The sequence below is a fragment of the Scyliorhinus canicula genome, chromosome 26 (genome assembly GCF_902713615.1).
Source record: "Scyliorhinus canicula chromosome 26, sScyCan1.1, whole genome shotgun sequence".
Classification (NCBI taxonomy): Eukaryota; Metazoa; Chordata; class Chondrichthyes; order Carcharhiniformes; family Scyliorhinidae; genus Scyliorhinus; species Scyliorhinus canicula.
Window position 1 is genome coordinate 6201674 of NC_052171.1, and position 23483 is coordinate 6225156.

General features: G+C 47.6%; 1 protein-coding gene across 4 annotated transcripts in view; it reads right to left on the reverse strand.

Moving 5' to 3' along the window:
• LOC119957461 (methylcytosine dioxygenase tet3-like) overlaps positions 1–23483 on the reverse strand; it is a 404548-nt gene that overhangs the window by 138937 nt on the left and 242128 nt on the right. The window contains exon 1 of one of the 4 annotated variants that reach the window (XM_038785540.1): positions 22160–22612. The exons of the other annotated variants lie outside the window; for them this stretch is intronic. The gene's annotated coding sequence lies outside the window, so the exon portion shown is untranslated. Of the gene's footprint in view, positions 1–22159; positions 22613–23483 lie in introns of those variants that run through there. 4 annotated transcript variants of the gene reach the window in all.

The following is a 23483-nucleotide window of genomic DNA, read 5'->3' on the forward strand; positions in this document are numbered from 1 at the left end:
GTTGCAGAATTCCCACCCACTGGCCTGCAGGGATGAGAAATGTCCATCATTTGGTGGAATTCCAACTTTTAGATCATGGAATTCCATCCCTTTATTTTTTTAACCGACCTCAGCCTCCTGATCTAAGTGAGAAGGGAGAACTGGCTCCCCTCTATTCAACCTCCTCATTTGGTCACAATCACGAGGATATGTCTTTTCCAAATCAGAATGTATTTAACTATTTAAGCTGTAAGCAATTCATAGAATTATAGAATTTACAGTGCAGAAGGAGGCCATTCAGCCCATCGAGTCTGCGCCGGCTCTTGGAAAGAGCACCCTACCCAAGATCAACAACTCCACCCTATCCCCATAACCCAGTAACCCCACCCAACACTAAGGGCAATTTTGGACTCTAAGGGCAATTTATCATGGCCAATCCACCTAACCTGCACATCTTTGGACTGTGGGAGGAAACCGGAGCACCCGGAGGAAACCCGCGCACACAGGGGGAGGATGCGCAGAATCCGCACAGACAGTGACCCAAGCCGGAATCGAACCTGGGACCCTGGAGCTGTGAAGCGATTGTGCTATCCACAATGCTACTGTGCTGCCCGTAATTAGGAACCAAGCAAACACGGAATTCTTGAGCCAAATGGAAGGGCAAATTTACTTTTCACTAAATCTGCGAAAAATAATAATCATGGAATTTTAAACATTAGGTCCTCAGGCAGTCTTTTGGGCCCACATGTACACAAGCACATAGCACATACAAACACTGTATGCATAGATTTTAAAATGCTGCAGCTAATTTGGGCAAACTGATTTTGTGAATGTGGTCAGATGAAGAAAATCTTGCAAATATTATGAGGTATGGGTTCTCTGGTAGATTTCTGGCAGAGATTGCATCTTGAACCAGGTGACACTCATTCCAGAAGAGAGAAATGGAGAAAGAGCAGCCTTTGGCCTGTTTCTCCTCCTCAACACGTGTCTGACACCACCTGTGTCACTTGCAATCTCTCTCTCGTGGCTGGGCAGCCTTGTCTTGAAATACTTTACCAACTGTGTATTTCTAAAAGGTTTTGGCTGTTTTCGTACACAGGACCATAAAATATAAGGGCAGAATTAGACCATTCGGCCCAAGTCTGCTACACGTTTGATAAGGGGTGATATGTTTCACCCTGTAATCCTGATCTACTTATTAATCAAAAACCTATCTCTCTCAGTCTTAAAAACGCTCAGTGACATGACCTCCATAGCCTTCTGAGGCAATGAGTTCGACAGATTCGCCACTCTCTCGCTGAAGAAACTCCTCCTCATCTCCGTTTTAAAGAATTGTCCCTTCAGTCTGAGGCTATGCCCTCTGGCTCTCGTCTCTCCTCCTCGTCGTAACATCCTCTCCATGTCCACTCTATTTAGGCTTCTCAGTTTTCTGTAAGTTTCAATGAGATCCCCCTCATCCTTCTAAAGTTCATCAAGTACAGACCCAGAGTCCTCAAACGCCCCTCAGATGACAAGCCCTTCATTCCCAGAATCATTCTTGTGAACCTCCTCTGGACCCCTTCTAAGACCGCACATCCTTCTTTGGATACGGAGCCAAAAATTACTCATAATATTCCAAATGGGGTCTGACCAGAGCCTCAGAAGTACATCCCTGCTCTTGTATTCTAGCCCTCTTGAAATGAACGTTAACTTTGCATTTGCCTTCATTTTTAAAAATAAATTTAGAGTACCCAATTCATTTTTTCTGATTAAGGGGCAATTTAGCGTGGCCAATCCATCTACCCTGCACATCTTTGGGTTGTTGGGGTGAAACCCACGCAAACACGGGGAGAATTGGCAAACTCCACATGGACAGTGACCCAGAGCTGGGACCTCAGCGGCATGAGGCACCGTGCTGCCCTTCATTTGCCTGCCTAACTGCCAACTGAACCTGCATGTTAACCTTCAGAGAATCCTGAACTAGGACGGCCAAGTTCCTTTGTGCTCCAGGTTTCCAAAGTCATTCCCCATTTAGAAAATAGTCTATGCCTCTGTACTTCCAACCAAAGTGCACAATCTTACATGTTTCCACATTGTATTCCATCTGCCACTTCTTTGCCCACTCTCCTAGCCTGTCCAGGTCGTTCTGCAGCTTCCCCTCTTCCTCAATGCTACCTGTCCCTTTGCACGTTTTTGCATCATCTGCAAACTTAGCAACAATGCATTCAGTTCCTTCTTCCAGATTGTTAGTGTACATTGTAAATAGTTGTGGTCCCACCACTGACCATGCGGAACACTACGAGTCACCGGCTGCCATTCTGAAAAAGATCTCTTTATCCCCACTCTCTGCCTTCTACCAGCCAGCCAATCATATAACCATGCCAGTAGCTTGCCCTTGACAACATGGACTCTTATCTTATTTAGTAGCCTCTTGTATGGGACCTTGTTAAAGGCTTTCTGGAAATCCAAATAGATCACATCCACTGACTCTCTTTTGTCCAACTTTCTCATTCCCTTCTCAAAAGAATTCTAACAGATTTGTCAGGTATGATCTCCCTTTGATCAAGCCGTACCGACTTTTACTATGCCCTTCCAAATACTCCACAATCTCATCTTTAATAATGGATTCTAAAATCTTACCAACGATCAAAATCAGGCTAAATGGCCTATAACTTCCCATCTTCTGCCTCCCTTTCTTCTTAAACAACGCTGTTACATTAGCCATTTCCAGTCTTCTGGGACCTTCCCTGACTCCAGTGATCCTGAAGATCACCACCAATGCCTCCACAATCTCCTCCGCTATCTGTTCCAGAACCCTGGGGTGTAGTTCATCCGGGCTGGGTGATTTATCCACCTTCAGATCTTTCAGCTTCCCCAGCAACTTCTCCTTAGTGATGACTACCACACTCACCTCTGTACCTTGACTCTTGAAGTTCTAGTATGCCATTGGTGTCTTCCACCGTGAAGACAGATGCAAAGTACCTATTCAGTTCCTCTGCTATTTCTTTGTTACCCATTACTACTTCAACAGCCTCATTTTCTAGTGGTCCAATGTCTATTCTTGCCTCTCTATTGCCTTTTATGTCTCGAAAAAGACTCTTGCAATCTTCTTTTATATTACACATGATTCCATGCATTCCGACCCTATATTGCTTCCTGCTATTGGTTTGATTTGATTTCTTACTAACAAGACAACTCCGCCCCCTCTGGTCATCTGCCTGTCCTTTTGATGGGACACAGATCCCTGGATATTTAGATCCCAGCCCTCATCCCCTTGCAGCTACGTCTCTGTGACACCCACAATTTTGCTCATTTCAATGTGTTCAATTACCTTGTTTTATGTACTGCCAGATTTAGGTATAACACCCTCAGTCCTATGTTGCCCCCCCCCCCCCCCCCCCACCCTCCATGCCACACTTCTCATAGTTTCATAGTTATCCCTTTATCTGCAGTACCTGAACTTAAGATTCCTGCTGCTTTAAATACTCTCTGTTCTATTACTTGTTGTGGAAACTTTACTAACCTCTCATGAGTCTTCCCCTCCCCCCTCACTTTAAAGTCTCACCGTGATTCAGGTGAAGACCGCCCTATCGGAACAGCCCCTTCCTTGCGCAGTACTGGTGCCAATATCCCATGAATTTGAACCTATTTCTCACACACCAAACTTTGAGCCACTTACTCACCTATTTAATCTTACTGACCCTGTGCCAATTAGCTGGTGGCTCAGGTAGTAATCCGGAGGTTATTCCCTTTGTAGTTTTTAATTTAGCCCCTAGCTGCTCATATTCCTTCCGACAGAACCTCTATCCTTGTTCTACCTCTGTCGTTGGTGCCAAAGTGGACCACGACAACTGGATCTTTAACCTTCCACTCCAAGTTCCTCTGCAGCTCAGATGAGATATCCTGAACCCGAGTACCAGCTAGGCAACACAACCTTTGGGACTCGCGATCCTGGTCACAGAGAAGAGATCAACTACATTTATTTTCTCACCCCTCACTTGAATGGCTCCTGGTGCCAAGCTGGTGTGGTCAGTTTGCTCATGCTCCCCACAGTCCCTGCTCTCAACAGGGAGCAAAAATCTCAGACATGTTAGACAAGGACAAGGGCTGAGGATCCTGCAACCCTACCTCCAGGATCCCTCTATATATCTCACTCATAGACACACCTTCCTGTCCCTGACCAGTGGCAGAATTCAATCTAAGGGGTGTCACAGCCTCTTGAAACACAGTTTCCAGGTAACTTCCCCTCCCTGATGTGTCGCAGCTTCCGAAGCTCAGACTCCAGCTCATCAACAGTCAACCGAAGTTCCTCAAGCAACCAACACATGCTATAGATATGTTCATTTGGAACCACCAGCACCCACATCAGGCAGGTACAACACACTGCCTAGCCCTGCATCTTGATTTTATTTATTTATTTTTTTGTTCACAAATTTCCAGCTGGTTTTTAAGTCTTTCTTATATTTTTTATGAAATGAAAGTGCCCAATTTTTTTTTTCCAAATAAGGAAAATTTAGAATGGTCAATTCACCTATCTGCACATCTTTGGGTTGTGGGGGTGAGACCCATACAGTAACAGGGAGAATGCGCAAACTCCAAACAGACAGTGACCTGGGGCCGGGATCGAACCTGGATCCTTAGCGTCATGAGGCAGCAGTGCTAACCACTGTGCCACCGTTGTTAGTCTTTCTAATCTGTAAAATATTTATCTTTTTACCTTTAATCTGAAAGCAATTTAAAATAAGTAATGCAAACTTGCAGTTACTTACCAGCCAATGAAATTAACTATGTTCCTATGATGTCGCTCCTGGAGTTTTCAACCCGTTGCCTAGGACCCCAGACTCTCAGCTCCCATTCTTTTTAAATCTCCGCTCCGACTCTCCGCTCCCGTTCTTTTTAAATCTCTGCTCTGACTCTCAGCTCCCGTTCTTGCATTTTAATAAATTTAGTGTACCCAATTATTTTTTTCCAATTAAGGGGCAATTTAGCTTGGCCAATCCACCTACCCTGCACATCTTTGGGTTGTGGGGGTGAAACCCACGCAGACACGGAGAGAATGTGCAAACTCCACACGGACAGTGACCCAGAGCCGGGATCGAACCTGGGACCTCAGTGCCGTAGTCTCAGTGATAACCACTGAGCCACGTGCCGCCCATAGCTCCCATTCTTTTTAAATCTCCGCTCTGACTCTCAGCTTCTGTTCTTTTTAAATCTCTGCTCTGACTCTCAGCTCCCGTTCTTTTTAAGTCTCCGCTCTGACTCTCCGCTCCCGTTCTTTTTAAATCTCTGCTCTGACTCCGCTCCCGTTCTTTTTAAGTCTCCGCTCTGACTCTCCGCTCCCGTTCTTTTTAAATCTCCGCTCTGACTCTCCACTCCCGTTCTTTTTAAATCTCCGCTCTGACTCTCAGCTCCCGTTCTTTTTAAATCTCTGCTCTGACTCCGCTCCCGTTCTTTTTAAATCTCCGCTCTGACTCTCAGCTCCTGCTGTTTGTAAATCTCCACTCTGACTCTCCGCTCCCGTTTTTCTAAATATCCGCTCTGACTCTCAGCTCCGCTGTTTGCAAATCTCTATAACCTGTGCATTTTAGTCAGGATTAACAAGTGAATTCAAAAATCATAAATCAATGGTCAAATAAAAATCTCAATGCGCCGGCATTTCTCTGAACAAATTTTGCAGGAACTCCCTTATGGACTCCAGTCAACTGTATGATGTCAGCTGGAGCTTCTCCAAGCTTGAATGAGCAGAGTTCCCTGTCTTGATCATTAACCATGATCTGCTACCAGGTCAGGCTAGCCCTGGGAAAACCTTTTCTCCTCTTTCCCCAATGGCCCAGACGTCTTGCAGGTAATAAAAGGCTCTGTTTCGGACTGTTGTGTATCCTTGACATGAAGGCTTCTCCCCCGGACCAGTATGTTTAAGTTTAGGGTGTGTGGACAGTTTTGCTGACCTGTCGTGTGCCAAACTCTTTTTCTTTTTCTGCTCTCATCTCTATGTTGTCTGAAGCTATGGGGTGGGATTCTCTCAGCCCGGGGCCGGGCCGGAGAATCCCCGTGACCAGTGCGAATCGGGCCACGCTGCCCTGACGCCGGCACGCGATTCTCCGCAGAGCAGAGAATCGGTGCCATTGGTGCCGGCATGGTTGGTGCGGCGCTGGTCGGGGGCCGCTCTACACAGCCGGCCCGCCGATTCTCGGCGAGTCATCGGACTCTAAACTGTTATAACCTGCCTGCTTACCACTGGCTGGGGACTAATGGCAATCCCACAATCTTTTGGGAGTATGATCTTCCCCAATGAGGGGGGGGGGGGGGAGAAATCATGAGCAGATTCCCTGCATAAATAAAGCTGGCCAGTTTGGCACCAGCTAGAGAAGAGTGAGCAGCAAGAGAGTTGCTGCTGCTGTTGTGTATATATATGTTATTGCAAATAAATGTTATTTCTTTCTATCCTTCAACTCGTGCTGGATTCTTAGTGGCCCCCACAATACTGGCGATGAGGGTTAAAGTGAATTGCTGTCTATGCCGCTGAAGCCACCTCCGTGGATTTTTTCTTGGATACAGGTTGGAAGTTGTTTTTCTGTTACACCATGCCTCTGTATGGACGTTTGGATGTTTTTGATGCTGCGCTGGAAAGTTGGAACCAGTACACACAACGGATGCGTTACTATTTCCAGGCAAACAACAGCACTGAAAACGAGCGGCAATTGGTTATTTTGCTCACTGCCTGCGGCCCGCATACATTTGGGGTGATTAGGAGCCTTGCGTACCCAGCTGCGCCGGACACCAAGGCGTTTGATGAACTGGTGAACAAAGTGGGGCAACATTTTAACCCAAACCATTCCACGATAGTCCAGCATTACCGGTTTAATACCGCTGAGAGGACCCCAGGAGAATCCCTTGCAGAGTTTCTATCCAGGCTCCGCAGGATTGTGGAGTACTGCGACTATGGTGAGACCTTGTCAGAAATGTTATGCAACTGTTTGGTTTGCGGTATTAACAATGCGGCCACCCAGAGAAAGTTGTTAGCTGAGCCAATATTGACTTTTCAACAGGCCATTCAAATAGTATTGTCCCGAGAGAGCGCAGAATGGGGAGTGCAGGATCTACAGGGAATGGAGGTGCACGCCTTGGGGCGCAACCCCTTCCGTCCAAAAGCGTCTTCCCTCTCCCCTGCGGTACCTTGTGCGAGGCGACGCCCAGATCGATGCCAGTGGCCGTCAGACATTCCCCCCCGAAGGGAGCCTCCTCCAGAACCAATGGATGAGAAGCCATGTCCGAGTCGGAATTGTGGGCGCCGACATCGTCGCGGACGCTGGTCCTGGGGGCGCCAGAGGCACCGTCGTTCCGACAGAAACTGGGGCAGCCCAGGGGCCGTACCTTCCATTTGGATGAACCTGCGGTGACTACTCCCAAGAACGTGGAGACGGAGGATGACTGCCTGCAGCTGCATTGTGTGGCAGCTCCCCGTGTGACCCCCATTAAGGTGACAGTACGGGTCAATGGTCACCCGCTTGAGATGGAGTTGGACACTGGCACAGCAGTCTCCATGATTGCCCAGAGGACATTCAACCGCAGCAATCAAGGTATACACACCCTTACATTAACCGACACACAGACCAGGTTGGCCACCTACACGGGGGAACCATTGGACGTTGCAGGAACTACGATTGTTTACGGACGCCAGGAGGGGCATTTCCCACTTATTGTGGTGCGCGGCCACGGGCCCAGCTTGTTGGGTCGGGACTGGTTGCGCCATTTGCGGCTACAGTGGCAGCACATCCTCCAAACAGGTTCTGGAGGGTTGACTGAGGTGCTAGGACGGTACCCAGATATATTCCAGCCCGTTTTGTGGAAAATAAAAGGGGCCGTAGCCCGTATCCAAGTCGAACCAGGAGCCATGCCGTGCTATTTCCGGGTGTGCCGGGTGCCTTACGCCTTGCTCGAGAAGGTAGAAGGGGGAGCTCACTCATTTGGAGACCTTGGGTATTATCAGACCCGTCCGTTTCGCTGACTGGGCAGCACCAATTTTACCTGTAACAAAGCCGGATGCCACAGTTCGCTTGTGTGGTGACTATAAACTTACAGTGAATACGGCTTCCCAGCTCGACTAATATCCAATGCCTTGCATAGAGGATCTGTACACGAAGCTTGCAGGCGGACTCTCATTCACAAAATTAGATATGAGTCACGCTGACCTACAGTTGTTGCTGGTCCCTGCCTCCCAGGTCCATCATACACACCAGGGCCTGTATGAATATACACGGTTGCCCTTTGGGATATCCTCTGCCTGCGTTATTTTTCAATGCGTCATGGAGGGCATCTTGAAAGGTTGATGTCTACTTAGACGACGTTTGATTACAGGGACATCGGAGTAGGAAAATTTGGAGGCTGTCCTTCGACGCTTGTCGGAGGCCGGAGTTCGTTGACGTCGCACAAAGTGCGTCTTTCAGGGGAAGGAAGTAGTCTACCTGGGTTATCGGGTGGACCGTGATGGTTTGCACCCCGTCGCAGAGAAGGTGCGCGCAATTCAACAGGCCCCCGCCCCGACTGACACTTCGCATTTTCGTTCTTTTCTCGGCCTCGTAAATTATTACTGAAAGTTCCTCCCCAATCTGGCAACTACGCTGGCCCCATTGCACCTTCTGCTAAAGAAGAATCACACCTGGGTTTGGGGTCAGCCGCAAGAAACCGCTTTCCGGCGGGTAAAACAACAATTGTCGTCGTCTGGCTTACTAACCCACTATGATCCTGGAAAGCCTTTGCTCGTCACGTGTGATGCATCCCCGTATGGTATTGGGGCCGTCCTGTCCCACAAGATGGAGAATGCGGCCGAACGGCCGATAGCTTTCGCCTCCCGCACGTTGACTGCAGCGAAAAAGAAGTACGGACAGATCGAGAAGGAGGGCCTGGCGGTGGTCTTTGCGATGAAACGCTTCCACCAGTGTGTAAATGGCCACCACTTCACTATCGTGAGTGATCATAAACCTCTGCTGGGACTTTTCCGAGAGGATAATCCAATACCGCCCATTGCTTCCGCACGGATCCAGCGCTGGGCTTTGTTGCTCGCTGCCTGCTAGTATTCTCTGGAGCACAAACCAGGAACCCAGATAGCGAATGCTGACACACTGAGCCGATTGCCTTTATCGACCGGCCCCATGTTGACCCCCACGACCGGTGAGGTGGTTGCAACCTTAAATGTTATGGACATCTTGCCTGTCATGGCATCACAGATCCCTGAGTGGACCCAGACGGAGCCAGTCCTGTAAAAGGTTCGACACATAGTCCTGTATTGTGGTCAGCATAGACAGCTCCCAGAGGCTGTCAGAATTCAGCGTGGAAGATGGCATCCTTTTGTGGGAGACGCGTGTGATTGTCCCAGAAAAAGGACAGGAGCTGATACTGAGAGACGTGCACAACGGGCATCCGGGTGTGACCATAATGAAAATGTTGGCCCGGAGTTATGTCTGGTGGCCAGGCCTCAACACCAACATTGAGAAGGTGGCCCAAAACTGCTCCATTTGCCAGGAGCATCAGAAGCTTCCGCCGGCCACGCCCCTACATCACTGGGAAAGGCCAGGGCGGCCTTGGGCGCGCTTGCATGCGGATTTCGTCGGCCCTTTTCAAGGATCCATGTTCCTTCTCTTAATCAAGGCCCAGTCTAAATGGTTAGAGGCGCATAAGATGGTAGGCGCAACAATCGAGAAGATGCGTTTGTCTTTCAGTACGCATGGCCTCCCCGAGGTGCTGGTCACGGACAACGGCACTCCGTTCACAAGTGAGGAGTTTGCGAGGTTCATGAAGATGAACGGCATACGCCATATCTGCACCGCTTCATACCGTCCGGCTTCCAATGGGTTGGCGGCGCGCGCAGTGCAGACATTCAAACGAGGTCCAAAGAAGCAGTCTGCCGGGTCTGTGGACACGAGACTGGATTGTTTTTTGTTTTCATATAGGACCACTCCACATGCGGTGACTGGGGTAGCTCCCGCGGAACTCCTAATGGGCCAGAGACTTTGCACCCGCCTCAGCATGGTTTTCCCGGACATTGGTGCAAAAGTACACCGCACTCAAAAACAGCAGGGACATGGTTTTTCTCAGCATCGGCCGATTCGGCAGTTTGCGCCCGGTGACCGAGTGCTTGTTCGAACTTTTGCTGGTGTTGCCCAGTGGGTCCCTGGCGTTATCTTTCGCAACGGTCCCTATCTCTTACAAGGTGCAAGCCCAGGCCGTCTCCAGCGCAAGCATGTAAACCATGTTCGGTCCAGAAGACCGTCTCTTCCAAAGATTCCCCGCCCCCGGAATTCATTTCTGCAGCCACAGAGACCAGACACAGTGGAGAGTATTCCTCACAATCTTCCTCTGGTGCCGCACTCAAAGACTGGGCAGGTCATTGCAGAACCGCGTGGAGATAGAGATGCTGAGATGAAGGAGGCAATGGACTCCGACTCCGAGATGGAGATACAGGACGCCTCAGAGGGGGAGTCCTCAGGCTCACGGGCCGTGGATGTACAACCATTACGCCGTTCATCACGGAAGTGCCGTTCTCCGTCTCGTTCCACGCCGCCCGATCCAGCGCCTCGTGCAAATGGTGTCCGGCCTGCGGCAAAACGAGTCCGATGCCCTCCTTCGCCAGGGTCTTCGGTGGATTCCTTGGACTTTGGGGGGGGAGGGATGTTATAACCTGCCTGCTTACCACTGGCTGGGGACTAATGGCAATCCCACAATTCTTTGGGAGTATGAGCTTCCCCAATGAGGGAGGCGGAGAAATCATGAGCAGCTTCCCTGCATAAATAAAACTGGCCAGTTTGGAACCAGCCAGAGAGGAGTGAGTAGCAAGGGAGTTGTTGCTGCTGTTGTATGTATATGTTATGGTGAATAAATGTTATTTCTTTCTATCCCTCAACTCGTGCTGGATTCGTCGTGGCCCTCACAAAAGAAACGTTTGCTCTTTTCTCTCCCTACAGATGGTGCCAGGTCTGCAGAGATTTTCCAGCATTTTCTCTTTCGTTTCAGATTCCAGCATCCACAGTAATTTGCTTTTATCTAAGGTCTGTATCTACGTGGATCCAGATGCTTAGCCCATATATTTCCGGGCAAGGCCTGTCTCCTACGCATTGCTTCCCAAGGTTGACGCGGAGCTACAGCACCTGAAGCGTCTGCGGGTTATACACTGTACAATTTGCGGAGTGGGCTGCACCCGTGGTGCTGGTGATGAAGCCCAATAAATCTGTCTGACTCTGCGGGGATTACAAACACACAGTAAACAGAGTTTCACACCTAGACTGGTACCTGAGTGAAAGATGTGTACGCAAAACTAGCTGGTGGGTGTTCCTTTAGGTAAATGGTCATGAACCACGCTTGTTTACAGGTGGAGCTAGATCCAGCGTCCAGAAAATTTGCGACCATAAAAACACATATTTGTTATTTGAATACACCTGGCTCCCGTTTGGGGTCTGCCCCAGGGATTTCCATTTGTGTAATGGAACGCATCCTGCAGGGTCTTTTGAAGGCAGCTGTTTATCAGATGACCTGCTCATCACTTGCGCCATGGAGAAAGAGCAATGGACAACCTGGAAGAAGTGCTCAGACGGTTTTCCCAAGTGGGCACCCGGCTAAGGAGGAGAAAGTGTGGGTTCCACACGAGAGTGGTGACTTACTTGGGATACAGAGTGGACATGGATGGTGTACACCAAATGGAGGACAAGGTTCGGGCCATAAGAGGGGCCCCAACCCTGAAGAACGCCACTGAACTCCGGTCATTTCTCGGCTTGGTAAATTATTTTGGGAAGTTCATCGCCAACCTGGCTACCTCATTGGTTCAAATCCACGTACTGTTGAAGAAGGACCAGAAGTAAGGCAAAGCATTCTCCGGGGTAAAATAAAGCATCTACCATCCACACAGCTCCTCCCTCACTATGATCCAGCTCAGCCACTAATCCTAACATGAGATGCCTCCCCCTGTGGCATTGGGGCAGTGCTGGCAGATGGGACATCGGCACAGAACGCTCCATCGCTCTTACCCCATACTATCTCTCATCTGGTGGCCTAGCAGAAAGTGTGTCCAGACTTTTAAAAGGGGCATAAAAAAGAAAACCACAGGCTCCATGGGCACACAAGTGGCCCGGTTCCTTTTTAACTCCTACACAACCCACACATGAGGATGGCAATAGCCCCTGCAGAGCGGTTGATGGTCCGAAGGCTTAGAACCTGATTCAGCCTCATCTTTCCGAACCTTGGCAGGAAAGTGGAAGTGCAGCAAGTGACGCAGAAGCAGCACCATGACCGGAAGATGTCAGGATGGCAATTTCACTCGGGGGCACGGTATACACTCGCAGGACCAGTCTCCTACAAAGTTCGAATTCAGGGAGAGCTCAGCGGGAGCATTTGGACCACCTCACGAAGCGGGAGCCCGCACTACAAAACACCCAACCGGCAGGAACCCACAGCCAAGAACCGCTCCTCAGCCAAGGGAGCCAGCTGTTTATATCCCTGCGCCCGGTCCAGCAGGAGGAGGATGACTCCAGGTCAGAAATGAACATGGATGTATCCATGCAGACAGACAACGTCATTTCTGGGAACAAGGTCCTGGCAATAACACTTTGGAGGTCGGCCAGGAAAAGGGCAGCCAACCAACCGGTATACAATGCCCAACCCAGAACCACCTCAAGCTGAAGCAGAACCTCGGGCGAAGCGGCACAGAAGGCCCTCACACTTGGCGATGGAAGCGAAGCTTTGGGACAGAGCGATACCATAACCCCTATGAGGACCACAGGAAAACTATTGTTGGTCTCGCTGTGGAACTCGTGGAGTACGATCTTCCCAGGTAGGGGGGCCAAGGCCAGGCAGCTGGAGCTCGTTAAAGACCTACACATAAAAGCTGGCCCAAGCAGGGCCCGGCATTGTTGGCTATCCCAACAACAGGGACTGAATTGGGAGAGTTACTGCCGTGGACATGACACAGCTCAATAAATACTTACTTCACTCTGGCTGACTTCCTCATTTTACGAAAGTTGAGTTTGAAGATTGTGGCTGCTCCCACATATTTGGAGAAATAATTTAAAGTTACGTGTGAGCATATGAATTAGGAGTAGGAGGAGGCCACTCATTTCCTGCCATTCAATAAGATCTTGGCTGATCGGCTTGTAACTTAAACTCCACATTCCTGCTGACAGATAACTTTTCACCCCCTTGTTAACCAAGAATCTATCTCACTCTGCCTTAAAAATTTAAAGACTCTGCTTCCACTGCCATTTGAACAAGAGAGTTCCAGACACTCGCAAACCTCTGAGGAAAAAAAATCCTCCTATCTCTGTCTTAAATGAGTGACCCCTTATTTTCAAACAGTGACCTCTTTGTCGATTCTCCGACAAGAGGAAATATCCTCTCTGCATCCATCATCTCAACGCCCCAGAGGATCTTTAGAGGTTTCAATCAAGCCACCTCCTACTTTTCTGAACTGCAGTGGATACAAACCTAACCTCTTCAACCTTTCCTCATGAGACCAACCCCCCATTCCAGCCGAGTAAATCTTCTTGGAACTGCTTCTAATGCATTTACATAGAATTTACAGTGCAGAAGGAGGACATTCGGCCCATCGAGTCTGCACCGGCTCCCGGAAAGAGCCCCCTACCCAAGGTTAACACCTACACCCTATCCCCATAACCCAGCAACCCCACCCAACACTAAGGGGAATTTATCACGGCCAATCCACCTAACCTGCACATCTTTGGACTGTGGGAGGAAACCGGAGCACCCGGAGGAAACCCACGCACACGGGGAGGATGTGCAGACTCCGCACAGACAGTGACCCAAGCCGGAATCGAACCTGGGACCCTGGAGCTGTGAAGCGATTGTGCTATCCACAATGCTACCGTGCTGCCCCATACCTCTTTTTGCATTTACATATCTCTTCAAATACAGTACATAATACTGCCAATGTTCTTACATACATAACAGCAATTTATATTTATAATGGTGCTGTAATATAATAAAACATCCAAATAGTTTCACAGGAGCATTATAAAACAAAGTATGACACTGAACCACAGAAGGAGATAATAGGTCAGGTGACACAAAACCTGGTCAAAGAAGGAATCAAACTATATCCGAAAGAAAAAAAGGCGAAGCAGAAAGAGGGTCAAGGAGAGAATCCCAGAACTTAAGGCCTTGGCAACTGAAGGCACAGCCACCAATGGCGGAGTGCTTAAGATCAGGGATGCTAAGGAGGCCGGAATTTAATGAGTATAGAAATCTCAGAGGGTTGTGAAGCTAGTGAAGATAATAGGAATTGCAACAAGTAAACTGTGGAAGAATATGAAAGCAAGGGTGAGAATTGTAATGTGGATGTGTTGCTAAACAAAGACCCAATGTACGTCAAGAAGCATAAAGGTGGTTGGTGAACATAACTTGGTGTGATTGGTAGCACGGTAGCCCAATGGGTAGCACTGTTGCTTCACAGCTCCAGGGTCCCAGATTCAATTCCTGGCTTGGGCCATTGTCTGTGCGGAATCTGCATGTTCCCCTTGTGTCTGCGTGGGTTTCCTCTGGGTGCTCCGGTTTCCTCCCACAAGTCCCGAAAAATGTGCTGTTAGGTAATTTGGACATTCTGAATTCTCTCTCTGCGTACCCGAACAGGTGCCGGAATGTGGCGAATAGGGACTTTTCACAGTAACTTCATTGCAGTGTTAATATAAGCCTACTTGTAATAAAGATTACAATAAAGATTATTATTATTATGTGGGCAATCGAGTTTTGGATGATCTCAGTTTACATGGGATAGAATATGGGAGACTGGCCAAAAGTGTGTTACAATAGCCAAATATAGAGATAAAAGACATATTTCTGAAGGTTTCAGCAGCAGATGAACTGAGGTATGGATGGAGATGGGCAATGTTACAGAGGTGAAAATAGGAAATGTTAATATTGGGTCAGAACAGTATGGTTGAGCATCAGAGAGGGATGAAACTGGTGATTAGGGAATGCAGTTTGTCATGGGAATGGAAGACAATAACTTCAGTCTTTGCAATGTTTAACTGGAGGAAGTTTCTGCACATCTATTATGAGATTTTGAATAAGCAATCTAAGTTTAGAGACAGTGGAGGGGTTGAGAGTGGTTATGGTGGGATAGAGATGGGCAGCATGGTAGCGCGGTGGTTAGCACTGCTGCCTCGGCGCCGAGGTCCCAGGTTCGATTCCAGCTCTGGGTCACTGTCCGTGTGAAGTTTGCACATTCTCCCCGTGTTTGCGTGGGTTTCACCCTCACAATCCAAAGATGTGCAGGGAGGTGGATTGGCCACGCTAAATTGCCCGTCAATTGGAAAATATTAATTGGGTACTCTGAATTTATAAAATCAAAATGGTGGAATAGAGATGGATGTTGTCAGTGTAATGTGGAAACTGAATTATTTATACTTGCTGGGCGTGTTCTGTGTTGTATTTTCTATGTTCTATGTTCTAATACTTTCCAATTGATGTAAAATCTGACTTGAAATGGAATGAAATGAAATGAAAATTGCTTACACTTGTAATTTACAATATCTGCACTTGGAATTGGAGTAGTCACAAGGGGGGATTTTACAGGAGGATAGATTACCCAGATGCTTGGATGAATGTAGCTCCAACAGCACTCAGGAAGATTGGCGTCGTCCAGGGCAAAGTAGTCCACTTAATCCAGCACCTTAAACATTCACCCCCTTCACCACCAATGCACAGTGTCATAAATGTATACGATCTACAAGATGCACTACAGCAACTCGCCAAAGCGCCATCAACTGTTGCAATATGCCTTTGGGGATCGCAGCATGCCATTACTTTAATGGAAGTGTGTCAATTGATCCAGCCTCAGGTTCACTTTGGCCTGACTCGCATTTGAAGCACAGTCGTGTAATTTCAGTACCCTTCAGTCGCCAATCATCTGCGATCAGATCGTGTTCAGAATTTCTTAAAAAATTTTTTTTTAAAGAATTGAGTACCCGATAATTTTTTTTCCAATTAAGGGTCAGTCCTGGTGGGGGGGGGGGGGGGGGGGGGGGGGGCGGCGGCGGAGCCGACTCCGGGGGGGGGGGGGGGGGGGGGTGGAGCCGACTCCGGGGGGGCCTCCATGGTGGCCAGGCTCGCAACTGGGGGCAACCGATCGGTGGGCGTGCTAATTCCGGGGGGGGGTGGGGCCTATCTTCCTCCACGTCGGGTCCCTGTAGGGTTCCGCCATGTCTCCCGGGGGCCGGTGCGGAGACGGCCTTGGAGCGGATGTGCGGACTCGCGCTGGCCGTGTACGGCCGGCTTCCGGCGCCAGAGCAGCGCATAACACTCCAGTGCCGTGCTAGCCCCCGAGGGAGGGGAGAATGACTGGGCCTGGAGGCCCATTGCCGGCGTCGCTCGCGCCTTTTTGACACCGGCTTGGATTGGATTTTGGAGAATCTCGGCCAGGATCTCTCAAACCTAGATAGACAAGGGGCAAGATTCCCGCGGCTCGTGTGCCGCCAGTGCAAATCCCATTATGGCTGCTAACTCATGAGAGGGCCGTAACAGGATTCGTGGCAGCAAAATCTCAGGTTGAGATCTCTCCTCTCCCCCCACCAGCAACGTAATCAGGCTCACGCCTAGATAATTGTGAACCTGATGACCATGAAATTGACTGGAAATGTCACGCCGGTGGGAATCACTGCTGGTTACCAAAGACGGAAACCAGTTATGGTGACCACGGCAGGGGCACGGAGGTGAGTATAAGATCCCTCTCCCCCGGCAGTGAGGATGTGGCTAGGCTGTGCCAGGGGGTGGGGTCTTTCAGGAGCCATATTGGCGGGGCTTCCCATTAAGTGGGGTGGGGGGGGCGGGGTTTGTGCCTGCAGGCGGGGTTGGGGACGATCATTGAGAATGGGGGAGTTGCGCCAATGCCACTCAATATAGCTGGTGGTTTGTCACCCTGATGTCTGTGTGGTATGCAGGGTGAATCAACCATTGAGTGTCAGAGGGGAGGTCGGTCCTCTGTGTTCAGAGGTTGGTTCCCCTGGTCTGCCGGGGGTGTTGGTATTTATCCTTACTTTGAGATCGGGACCTCTGAATCCCAGCTTTGCTGACATGTTTAGGCCCCACCTTTCCCACCCAAGCTGGCTACGTAATTCCTGCCAGTGTTTTGAAATTGCACCGAGTGCTGTTTGATCTGGCTAGAGAAGGCAACTGTGAAACCAATGAGTTTCACACTGCCTTTCTCGCCTGTGTAATTTTGGAAAAATTGTCCCAAAGTCAGCAGATATATGGGAACACTACGCACGTTCTCCTCCAAGCCACACAGCCTCCTGACCATATCGCCATTCATTCACTGGTGTTAGATCAAAATCCTGAAACTCCCTTCCTATCAGCATTGTGAGTGTACCTGCCCCACATAGATTGCAACAGTTCAGGAAGACTGCTCACCACCACCTTCTCAAGAATAAGTAGGGATAAAGGTGGCATGTGGTACAGTGGTTAGCAGTGGGAATGCGGCGCTGAGGACCCGGGTTCGAATCCCGGCCCTGGGTCACTGTCCGTGTGGAGCTTGCACATTCTCCCCGTGACTGCGTGGGTTTCGCCCCCACAACCCGAAGATGTGCAGGGTAGGTGGCTTGGCGACGCTAAATTGCCCCTAAATTGGAAAAAGGAACTGGGTACTCTAAATGTAATTTTTTTTTAAATGGGGAAAGAAAATAATTGGGGAGCCTAAATTTATACAAGATAAAGAGTAAGTAGGGAAAGGCAATAAATGCAGGCCGAGCCACTGATGCTCATGAATGAATAAAAAGATAAAGTTGGTCAGCATCTCCCCGATATGGGATCTGGCTGGTCGTTAGAGGTGGCTTTACTTGAACATGAGACCCTTCAAGGTGTACTGCCTGCCAGTAGCCAGTACAGTGGAAGCTGCTGGGTTGTTTGCCATTCTCTGCCTTCCCTGTGGACTGAAAAACGTGAAAGAGGTGACACGTGGCCCTTAAGTGGCAGTTAATTTTCCACTTAAGAGATTCAATAAGCCTAAGAGTGTTGGGCTGCTTGAGGCCTTAATATGTACCCCGCTCCTTTTATATGGGGGACAGGTCAGAGGTCATGAAAATCACAACAATCTTCCTTTCTGCTGGGTATCACTTCAACAAGTGGAGGGTTTCCTCGTGTTTCTCATTGATTTCAATTTTCTAGGGCCCCTTGATGCCACGCTCAGTCAAATGTAATGATTTAAAAATATATATTTTTATTCACCTCCTTTTTCACATTTTCTCCCAAATTTGCACCCACCAACAATAAACAATAAGCAGTAACGAATATAATGTCAATCTCCATATCAACAACAACAATCCCATCTTCCCACTAACCCCCAAACAACTGGCAGCATTTTAACATAAACAAATCACAAAAAGGAATCAGGAATCACCCATAGTCACCATGAACACATACAGTTCTCCCCCCCCCCCCCCCCCAACTAATGTTCGCTGTTATTCAATTCTTCAAAGTGCAAAATGAATACAGCACATGAATTGTAGAACCATGCTATCCCTCCCCTCAGTTCAAACTTAACCTTCTCAAGAGTCAAGAATTTCAACAGGTCCCCCCGCCACGCCAGGGCACAGGGTGGAGAGGTTGCTCTCCATCATAATAAGCTCCGCCTTTGTGCAATCAACGAGGCAAAGGGTACAACATCTGCCTCCACACCCGGCCGTCCGACACCCCAAATATGGCCTCCCGAGGGCCTGGGTCCAGTTTCACGTGCACCGATTACCCTAAAAACCTCCTTCCAGTAATCCTCCAGCTTTGGACAGGACCAAAACATGAACATGATTTGTGGCCCCCCCCCCCCCCCCCCCCCCCGCAATGTTCACACACCTTCTACCCCCTCAAAGAGCCGGCTCATCCTTGCCCTTGTGAGGTGTGCTCGATATACCACCTTCAGCTGTATTAGCCCCCAACCTCGCGCATGAGGTGGAGGCGTTCACTCTCCGGAGCACCTCACACCAGAACCCCTCCTCCATATCCTCTCCCAACTCTTCCTCCCACTTTGCTTTGATCCTTCCAGTGGTGTCTTCTCCTCTTCCAAAACAGCTCCATAAACCGCCGGCACTACCCCTTCTCCAGTCCCGTCGTCAGCACCTCCTCCAGCAATGCGGAGGCCGGCTCCACCGGGAAGCTCTGCATCTCCTTCCTGGCAAAATCTCGAACCTGCATGTATCTAAAAATTTCCCCCTGCTCCGGCCCATACTTCGTTCCCAGCTCCTTCAATCCTGCTAAACCGACCCCAAGAAACAAATCTTTTAGTGTCTTAATCCCCTTCTCCTCCCATTTCTGACCCCTCCATCACTTGGCTGATGATTGAGAGTAGGCTGATTGTGTGGTAATTGGCTGCATTGGATTTGTCCTGCTCTTTGTTGACAGGACACACTGGCAATTTTTCACATTGTCAGATAGATGCCAGTGTTGTAGCTGGACTGGAACAGCTTGGCCGGGGGCACAGCTCGTTCTGAAGCACGTCTTCAGTATTATTGTTGTTAGGGCCCATAATATTTGCAGTGTACAGTGCCTTCAGCCATTTCTTGATAACAGGTGGAGTGAATCAAATTGGCTAAAGATTGGCATCTGTAATCCTGGGGACCTCAAGTAGATGCCAAGATGGATCATCTACTCGGCAGTTCCGGTTGAAGATAGTTACACATGTTTTGGCCTTCTCTTTTGCACTGAGGTACTGGGCCTGCCTATCATTAAGGATGTGGATATTTGTGGAGCCTCCTCCTCTGATTAGGTAAATTAATTATCCACCAACATTCATGACTTGGGCTGGACTGCTGAGCTTTAATCTGATCCATTAGTTGTGGGATCACTTAGCTCTGTCTATCACAAGTAGGCGTGCAAGTAGTCAGTTCTGTGTTGTAGCTTCGCCATGTTGATACCTCATTTTTTGGTGTACCTGGTGCTGAACTTGGAATTCCCTCCTGCACTCTTCATTGAACCAAAGTTATTACTGTGGTTTGATAGTATTGGTAAAGTGAAGAACTTGTCAATTCACAAGGTTTCAGATTGTGGTTTAAAACAGCTGTGTTGTTGTTGTTACTCCACAGCACCTGAAAATGCCCACTTTCAGCTGCTTGATCTGTTCTAAATCTATCCCATTTAGCACAGTGGCAGTGCTACACAACACTTGGAGGGAATCCTCAGGGAATCCCCAGTTCACAATATCAGCATAACACAATGAACAGCACATGATCTTCTGTGGTAGGTATCACACTATGGAATGCACATATCAGATGTCCGGACTGGCGCTTAACAGTAGTGAAGAAAAATTAAGTTGCCGACTTGAGCAAAGCAAAAGGGGTGGGAATTGGACCTTGTTGTGCCAGATTTCCAATCATAAAACATAGCAACGGGCTATCTCTTTTACCCCAAGGTTGCTGAAATAAATATGCACCTTAAATTGGCTGAGATGAATATTTAGGCATCCTGGTTGGTGGTTGTCTAAAAGAGGTGTGAGGCCCCTTTCACAAGTTAATAAGGATCCTTAAAGAGCTTGTTTTAGGTCCCTTCCAAGAAAGTGGATTGCCTTGTGTAAAGCAGGCATCAAGACTGGTAGATTTTTGAAAAACTTTTTGTGGAGCAACATTATCACACCTGCCACAATCGTTCGGCATAGCTGTCACTTGTTCACAGTTGCTAGTTTGTTTATTTCAGTTTTTTTTTCTATTCTCTTTATTCAATAACATGGCTAACTGCATTATTCTACTTTCTTATTAAAAAAGGAAAATGTTGAATCACCAAAGCACTGAATAACAACTGAACCACAAGTTCAAGCATTGACTTTTATGGCCAACATGGCAATTTTTGCACAAAACCCAGAGAATTATCTTTTTCGGAGGACAAAATCCATCATTTTTGACTAGATTTATTCATTAAAGTTTCAGTGGTGGCATTCTCCAACCTAATCTCCATATTGTGTCTCTGTCAACAGCCTTGGGAACAGATGAATGACCCCCGCTGCTGCTTCCCAGACAAAGGATTCATTGCGGCTGGTGCTGTGGACACAGCAGAGGTCCCTGTTGGCCTGTCCCATTTTTGCCTGCACCGCCACTTCTTTTTCCATCTGACTAAGCACAAGCCTGGCTACATTCTTACTGTCTTCCACAACATCGAACGATTAGCAGGCACAGAAAGCCACTCCTGTGCCTTTGACAATGGGAGCAGGTCAGATTTCTGATTGTCTTTACAGCAGCTTTGGGCAGGAGTATCTCATAAAAATATCAGTATTCTTGGACATAGACCATTATTGTTCAACTGTTTCCAGACTAATCAGGGTAAGATTCTCAGTTCTTGAATCTAGCGTATTTGAGTGTGTTCGACAGATGACCATCTCCTACTCCAGTTCCTTTGTTTCATCAAATGGCTAAACAAGACATTGCATAAGCATAACTCGCCTAGTTTTACCCTCTTCGGTTCAGACTGCATGCACTTTGCCTTATTAACAAAACAAATGTGAACCTTTTTGTAGATATTACTGCACAAAAGTGACAAATTAGACAAAAATTAAGACTATTATTTCAATAAGTATAAAAGGACTTAATGGCCTTAGCTTTATGTACTTTTGATAAACCAGCTTTGCTATTAACAATGTCCAATAATCTGCTGATTTAAATATGGTCAATAGCTGTGTCACATTTCAGTAGAATTCAGAAAATTGTTGGTAGCATACTAAGATAGTTCATATTTCAGTGGTTGTGACACACTTTAGGAGAGTTGAAGCACACACCAAGGATATCCAGCATTACTTGTAGATTGCAGCTCAACAAAACTATCAGATATTTTAAAAATATAATTTTGGTCAGCCGAACAAACAGAGCAGTCAGATTGGGAAAAGTTCACATGACAAAGACATTTGTTTTTAAAAGCTTTCTATTAATCCAGTGTTGTAGCAAATGTTAAAAACGTTAAGGCAGTATTCATAAGACTTCACACTCCACATTAAACAGTGTACTGAATTTCAGGTCACCTGCTGAATATTAAAGTGCAGCTTCTAAAGATTACCAGCAAATTCAAGACATGACAGGCAGAAACGTACGGCTCTCAACATGGCAAGCATTTAAATTTTCTGTGGTTTCAGTGAAAGCACCAGTAAAACAGGTTTTAGCACTAATTTTCTGTTTCCGACAATGAAAGACAAAACAAACATTATCCTAATAAAAGGCAAGCAAAGCGTACTTACATATTACAAGTCCACAAAAAAGAATTACAAAATGAAGGACTGAAAGGAAGCTGAACCATGTAGAGTCCTGGGTAAATGTGATACCACAACTGAGAGCATAAAGCAGGAAGCAGTGATATGGTTAGTTATTCAGCCTACATACACCTCCCCCACCCCCATCCGAACAGCTGTAGGGGCCATTATCCCTGTCACACAGCGCACGTACATAGTCCAAACAAAAAGTGCTTCTCAGTACGATTAGGCCCGTGTGTGAAAGAAATAAAAAAAGGAATTAAAAAAACATTCTGTTAATTCCTTGTAGTGCTTATCACTGTGGCCTTATTATCTTTGAAAGCGGTCGTATTTTTTCCCAGCCCGTAGTTTGCCTCCCGAAGTGTACATGTTTGCTTTGATTGTGGATCTTTAAAAGCCTCTGAAAAAAGGCGTGTTTAAAGGGCCTGTGAATGTGAAATAGAGGCTCTGCCCTTTTGAAAAAAACTGGTTCCTCCCTGTGGGAACTCCAGTAGGAGTGTTGCTATGAGCGCTGCGCTTAACTGATATTGTGCTGTAGCTACTGACGTGAAGAGGTGAACGACAATCCCTCTTAAAAAAAAATAGAGCTTCTCAGTGGTCTCTCTGATGTAATCGCTGAATGCGGAACAGCTGATGCTAAAGGAATCCACCCAACATGCCTCACACATACGTACAGTCTCGCTGCCAATCACAAACCTTGGCATGTTTCAGCACGCATGGCTTTTCCTACCTTTCCTCAAAGATTTCTACACATTATGATGGAAGGGTTGGCGCAATAATGAAGTTCAATACATTTTATTATTTTCATTTGGTTCTATTCTGTGTATTACTGGTTGACGAATGAAAGTTGACTACATAACGCTAAGACTTCCCTCCAATAACTCATCTGTCAAATTAACTCTTTTCCGTCCATTATTACTCCAATGAACACTTGCTGAGCGTGAATCTCTGGAACATACTGTTATGGGGTGTTCAGTGATCGAGAGCACTTTTTTAATGTCAACATTATGACCACTCATGAGACTGTTAAGGATGCATGAATTTTGCATGCTGTTTCATAACACAAACAATTCACAGTGGCAGATGGCGAAGAAACTACTTGCACTGCCCCACCATGAGTATAGAAGTTAGAAGATAGGAGCAGGAGGAGGCCTTTTCCTCCCTTCGAGCCTGCTCCACCATTTATTACGAGCATGGCTGATCAGCCAAACTCAATAGCCTAATCCTGCTTTCTCCCCATAATCTTTGATCCCATTCGCCCCAAGAGCTATATCTAACCACTCTTGAATATATTCAATGTTTTTGCATCAAC